This window comes from Triticum dicoccoides, chromosome 3B (assembly GCF_002162155.2).
Source record: "Triticum dicoccoides isolate Atlit2015 ecotype Zavitan chromosome 3B, WEW_v2.0, whole genome shotgun sequence".
Taxonomy (NCBI): Eukaryota; Viridiplantae; Streptophyta; class Magnoliopsida; order Poales; family Poaceae; genus Triticum; species Triticum dicoccoides.
The window spans coordinates 715,976,224-715,982,759 of NC_041385.1; positions in this window are offsets into that span (position 1 = coordinate 715,976,224).

The window sequence follows — 6,536 nt, forward strand, 5'->3', positions numbered from 1 at the left end:
GACGAGGTTTGTGTGACCTTAGTTCAAGGAGAATACGGTGAGGACTTGGTGTCCTGAGCTGCGTGCTCAGCGACTGGGTGTCCGGGACTGTGTGTCCTCGAGTTTAAATACTCAGCTGCTCCAACGAGACGTACAACTGATACATCAGTTGGAACTGGTCTACCAAATCATTGTCTTCACCAACCTTACTGGTTTGTATTTCCTCAACTCTTTCATTTCCTCATTACTGTGTTGAGTGATTGTTCATATCTGTGTTTGAAGACTTTGACTGAAGACTTTCTCAATTTCCTCAGTTCAATTTCTTCAGTCTATTTGTCTTCATCTTGTGTTATCCTGTGTTTAAGCTTCTTGTGCTCTGTGCTTGTCTTCATTTCATCATGATGACTATGTTTGTATCCTGTTATGCTTACTTCTGAGTACTTATTCCGCTGCTAGTAGTTCTTCGCTAAGGAATTTCCTCACCGGCAATTCCTCAGTGAAGAATTCATAAAAATCGCCTATTCACCCCCCCTCTAGTCGATATAACACACTTTCAATTGGTATCAGAGCAAGGTACTCCCTTGTTCTGTGTGATTTTGGTTTAACCACCTGGAGTTCTAGTTATGTCGACTGCAGGATTGAGGAACGTTTCCTGCCCCATCTTTGACGGTCATGAGTATCCTCGGTGGAAGGCCATGATGAAGAAGCAACTCATGGCTATGGACAGCGAACTATGGACCGTCACCGAGATCGGTCTTACCGATCTATGCAAGATGGCTGAAGCTGATGACATTCGCAAGTACACTCTCCTCAACCTCACAGCGAAGGATGTCATCTGCACAAGTCTGTCCTGAAATCAATTCAGGAACGTCATGCATCTCAACCACGCGAAGCTAATCTGGGACCGTCTCTCTGAGATCTATGATGGACATCTAAATCATCATGATCCTTGGCTTGATGATTACAAGGAATATCTCAAAGAGATGACATTCAAACCAGAATCATCATCGTCCAACCCCTGCCTTATGGCAAAAAGTGCTAAGGTAAACGAATGCTACCTATCCGAGTCCAGTGATGATGAATCTGGCGATGAATTTGGACCTAGCTATGATAAACTTGCTTCCCTTGCCACTAAACAACAAAGAGCTTTGGAAAAAGTTCATTACATGCTAAATAAGAGCGATGATATGTTGGGTGCAGAAATGGATCAGTCAAAAGCCTTGGCTGAAAGTCTTCAGAGACTCCATTCCAAGTTTGACGATCTTCAAGGTCATCATAACGCTCTCTTATCTGATCACGAGAAACTTTCTCTTGAACTTCTTCGAAGAAAGCAAGATCTTGAGAATCTAAGAGTGAGTTATGAAGATCTTATGAAGGATCGCGATTCATTACTTGCTCAACAAATCAGCGCTTCTTAGGAAGAATTTGTTCCACCATGCTTAAAGTGCATTGAACGTGAATCTACTAATTCATCACCTGAATGTTCAAATGCTTCAACTGTTACAAATTCTTCACCTACCTCTGCTATCACTAATTCCTCATCTGAGGACATTGCTAGTACTACTAATGATGCAGGGCTGAAGGAATTGTACACAACAGGCATGTACAAAAGCCTCAAAGGGCATCATATTCTTTGTGATGTGCTCGAAAATCAGATCCTCAATAGAAACCCTAGGAAAGAGGGTATTGCCTTTGAGAGGAAACTCAATGCTGATGGAACATATTGGAAGCCTGAGCATTACCCCAAAACCTCATGGGTTGATGCAAAGCGACCTCCAGTTGATCCATCCAACTTATCTGGCTTTACATGTGAATCTCCTCATTCTTCTGATGAGTCATTTGACTCCAACTATAAACTGTTCAAAATCAGAATGGTGAAGTATTTGCTAGATATGTTGGGACTAACTGCAGGAACGTTCCCCTATGAAGAAAATCTGGGTTCCCAAAAAGTTATGTTGAAAGTCTTCAGGTGAATGTCCTCATGACACCACCTGTGAAGACTAGGAACCCCAGATCAAACTCTTCATATGAACCTAATTCTTCATACGGATCCAAGTCCTCATATGGACCAAATTCCTCACGTGGATCAAATTCCTCAAATGGATCAAAGTCCTCATATGACTATCATCGTGCTAACAATTCTGTTTCGCAGGGTAGAGCTAAGGGCTATGAATATGCACATTATTCTTCAAATCATTATGTTCATAAGTCCTCAAAGAACTTCTCTGCTTATTCATGTGCTTACCCTAACCCCTCTTATGTGAAACAAAATGGATTGGCCTCTATGCCACCTTTCTCATATGGTGCTCGCAGAGTGATGAACTCTTTGCCACCCCTTCAGATGTGGGTGGTGAAGAAAAAGAACTAATCTCTTATGCAGGGTCAGGTCTCCAAACATGCTTTAAACGTCTAAAGAATTTGCTGGAGGCCTGACAGAAATGCCAGAAAAGGCGCAGGCGAATCATGATGAAATGAACTTTCATTTCACACGTCTTCATACTGAAATATCTGTTTTACTGCTTGATGAAATTGAACTGATGAATTTGATGTCATATTCTTCACTGATGAAGTATATGAGTTTGTAAGTTGCACTAATTCATCTGCAGGATGATCAGCCCAAAGTCAACGAGTGGGTTCTTGATAGTGGATGTACATATCACATGACTGGTGACAAGAACCTATTGATGGATGCTCCCTTAACACTGTCACATCTGAAGCACATCATCTTCGCTGACAAAGGCAAAAGTCAGGTATTGGGTCTAGGTAAGGTTGCGATCTCAAAGGATCGACACATGGACAAAGTCATGCTTGTCGAGTCCTTAGGATACAACCTCATGTCTGTCTCAATGCTTTGTGATCTCGATATGGTTGTTGTCTTTGGAAGATATCGATGTGTTGTGATAATGGAAGTTGACCATTCCAAAGTCTTCGAAGGCTTTAGGAGAGGAGATCTATATATTGTTGATTTCTCTATAGGACCACAACCAGCCGTGTGCTCACTTGCAAAAGCTTCAGAAGGCTGGCTATGGCATCGACGACTTGGTCATGCTGGCATGAGGAATCTGAACACGCTTGCGAAGAAGAAGCATGTCATTGGCATTGAGAATGTCAAATTCCTCAAGGATCACTTATGCGGAGCTTGTGAAGCTGGAAAGATGACAAAGGCCAAGCATCCAGCATAGACTATCATGACCACTACTCGTCCATTTGAATTGCTTCACATGGATCTCTTTGGTACTAATCATTATTCTGCTGTTTCAAATGATGCATCTCTATATGGCTTTGTTATTGTTGATGACTATTCTCGTTACACATGGGTGCACATTGTCACTTACAAACATGAAGTGCAGGAAATCTTCAAACGATTTTCCTCGAGGGCTTCAACCAACTTTGGTGTGAAGATCAAGCACATCAGAACTGACAATGGGACCGAGTTCAAGAATTCCGGTCTTGATGGCTATCTTGATGAACTTGGTATTACTCATGAGTTATCTGCTCCTTATACTCCTCAGCAGAATGGCATCGTGGAGCGCGAGAACAGAACCCTCGCTGAAATGGCTCGCACTATGCTTGATGAATACAAAACACCTCGTCGTTTTTGGATTTATGCAATTGATACTGCGTGCCACATCATCAATCGGGTATATCTTCACAAATTCTTCAAGAAGACTGCCTATGAACTCCTCACTGACAAGAAACCCAATGTGAGTTATTTCAAAGTCTTCGGTGCTAAATGTTGGATTAGAGATCCTCATCACAATGCTAAATTTGCACCGAAAGCACATGAAGGTTTTATGCTTGGTTACGTAAAGGACTCACACACCTATAGAGTCTTCAACAACGTTCTTCAAAAGGTTGTTGAAACTGTAGATGTGCGGTTTGATGAAACTAATAGCTCACAAAGAGAGCACCTACCTTCTGTGATAGATGAACCAGCACCTGAGGATTATATCAAGTTCAAGGCTACTGAGGATGTTATTCCTACCGAAGAATCTGTTGAAGAATTCATTCCAGAACGTGAAGAAAATCGCGCTGGTGCACCTGATGAAAATGCTGAAGAAAATGGTGCTGAAGAAAATGCTGATCAAATTCCTCAACGACAACCAGCTCATCCTCGCATTGCAAAAGAAGTGCAAGTGGAAAAGATCATCGATGACATTCGAGCGCCAGAAGAAGCATTTCTGGAGCCTGAGTGGATTCAGGCCATGCAAGAAGAATTACATCAGTTCGAGCTCAACAATGTCTAGGAACTGGTCAAACGTCCAGATCCCCGCAAGCATAATATCATTGGCACAAAGTGGATCTACCGCAACAAGCAAGATGAAAATGGCCTTGCGGTGAGGAATAAGGCACGACTTGTAGCTCAAGGCTACACACAGGTTGAAGGAATTGATTTTGATGAAACTTTTGCACCTGTTGCTTGACTTGAGGCTATTCGCATATTGCTTGCTTATGCTAACCATCATAATATTATCTTACATCAAATGGATGTGAAAAGTGCATTCCTCAATGGTAAGCTTGAGGAAGAAGTATATGTTTCTCAACCTCCAGGTTTTGAAGATCCAAAGAATCCTGACAAAGTCTTCAGACTCAACAAGGCCCTATATGGCCTCAAGCAGGCCCCTCGGGTGTGGTATGATACTTTGAAGGAATTCTTCATGAAGAATGGCTTCACACCCGGTTCACTCGATCCTACTCTCTTTACTAAATCTTATGATGGTGAACTGTTTGTGTGCCAAATATACGTTGATGATATTATCTTTGGTTGTACTGACCAACGTTATAGTGATGAATTTGCCTATATGATGGGTGAAGAATATCAAATGTCTATGATGGGAGAGTAGAAATTCTTCTTAGGTCTTCAAATTCGTCAACAACACAATGGCATATTCATATCTCAGGAGAAATACCTCAAGGATGTTCTGAGGAAATTCGGCATGCAAGATTGCAAAGGCGTCAAAATTCCTATGCCCACAAATGGCCATCTATGCACTGATGAAAATGGTATTGACTTTGATCACAAGGTATACCACTCCATGATTGGTTCGTTATTGTACTTATGTGCATCTAGGCCAGATATAATGCTTAGTGTTTGCATGTGTGCCCGATTTCAAGCTGCACCGAAGGAATCACACCATAAGGCTGTGAAGCATACTCTTCGATATCTAGCTCACACACCAACACTAGGATTATGGTACCCCAAGGGCTCTACTTTTGATCTCATTGGATATTCTGACTCTGACTATACTGGTGATCGTGTGGACCGCAAGTCAACATCTGGTACTTGTCATTTCCTCGGACGTTCTTTGGTCTGTTGGTCCTCGAAGAAACAGAACTGCGTATCACTGTCTACTGCAGAGGCTGAGTACATTGATGCTGGTTCTTGCTGTGCTCAACTGCTATGGATGAAGCAAACCCTCAAGGACTACGACATGAATGTGAAGAATGTGCATCTCCTCTTTGATAATGAGACTGCCATCAAGATTGCTCACAACCCATGTAACACCCACGATGCGGCTATATCTCCCACGTGTCGAAGCACGACTTAGAGGCATAACCGCATGGTGGTTTTGTCGCAAGAAGGGTCATCTTCACACAATCCCATGTAATAAACAATAATGGGATAAAGAGGGTTGGCTTACAATCGCCACTTCACACAATACATAAATTAAGATCATACATCATTCAAATACACTCATAGACCGGCTACGGTCAAGTTCAAATGAAAAGAAGAAAACCCCAAATGCTAGATCCCCGATCGCCCCGACTGGGCTCCACTACCGATCATCTGGAAACGATACATAGTAACGACCAAGGGCCTCATCAAATTCCCACTTCAGCTTAGTTGCGCCATCTGCGCTGGTATCCTCGGCACCTACATCTGTTTTGGTAGAATCTGTGAGCCACGGGGATTCGGCAATCTTACACCCGCGAGATCAAGACTATTTAAGCTCATAGGTAGGAAAGGTGTAACATGGTGGAGCTGCGGCAAGCACTAAGCATATATGGTGGCTAACATACGCAAGTGAGAGCAAGAAGAGAAGCAACGCTTCGGTCGAGAAGCTAGAAGTGATCAAGAAGTGATCCTGAAGCTACTTACGTCAAGCATAACACAAACCGTGTTCACTTCCCGGACTCCGCCGAGAAGAGACCATCACGGCTACACACGCGGTTGATGTATTTTAAAGAGGTCAAGTGTCAAGTTATCTACAACCGGACATTAACAAATTCCCATCTGCCTCATAACCGCGGGCATGGCTTTCGAAAGATTATATACCCTGCAGGGGTGTCCCAACTCAGCCCATCACAAGCTCTCACGGTCAACGAAGGAATAGACCTTCTCCCGGGAAGACCCGATCAGTCTCGGAATCCCGGTTCGCAAACCATTTTGACAATGGTAAAACAAGACCAGCAAGACCTCCCGATGTGCCGACAAATCCCGATAGGAGCTGCACATATCTCGTTCTCAGGGCACACCGGATGAACACTACGTACAACTAGAACCAGCCCTCAAGTTTCCCCGAGGTGGCGCTGCAAGTGGCAATAGTTTGGACCAA